Consider the following 754-nt stretch of genomic DNA (forward strand, 5'->3'; position numbering starts at 1 on the left):
AATTTTGTAAAATCATGTATATTTACCTTGTACAGTTGTTGTTGCATCTTAAAAAAAAAAAAATTAAAAATAGCCCAACTTTTTTTTTCATTCCTTTTGATAAAAGCAAATAAAGATAATCTTCATTTGATATCACTAAAAATAAATACTTGTTTAAAATTCATCATTTTTAAAACATTGCAGTATTTCCACTTATCCACCTTAGTACAGTACAGGTCATTATATAAGTTAATAAACCTAAAACCTATAAAATAATGCCTAAACAGTATACCAAATTACAGTAATCTAAATAAAATTTGATTTCAGGATTAAATGAAAAGTTTCATCTATTTGATTTACACCTATTTGATATAAAAAGGAGTGTATTTTAACCCATTGCCGCCGGGGAAAAATGAATAAAAAATGGGGAAAATGCTGTGCTAATTTTTTATATTTTTTTGTAAAATGTCTCTACACATAGATGGCTCTGCCTTACCTGATTTCACCTTTCCTTGAATTGGCAGGAAAATGTACTATTTACTAGTACTATGAATATCGATGGTGTTATTTATATTATAAACATTATACTTACTATAATGTTATAAACATTAGTAACAGCAAAATAAGATAACGTAATATATTTTCATAAATTAAAGAAAAGGGTAAACAGGCGAGACAGGCCGTCTATGTGTTAAAACAATTAAACAAGTAAACTCACAGTGGGCATGGCATGGACGTACGTGACATGCCCGTGGCAAATGGGTTAAACCTTAGT

This window comes from Penaeus chinensis, chromosome 16 (assembly GCF_019202785.1).
Source record: "Penaeus chinensis breed Huanghai No. 1 chromosome 16, ASM1920278v2, whole genome shotgun sequence".
NCBI classification, from domain to species: Eukaryota; Metazoa; Arthropoda; class Malacostraca; order Decapoda; family Penaeidae; genus Penaeus; species Penaeus chinensis.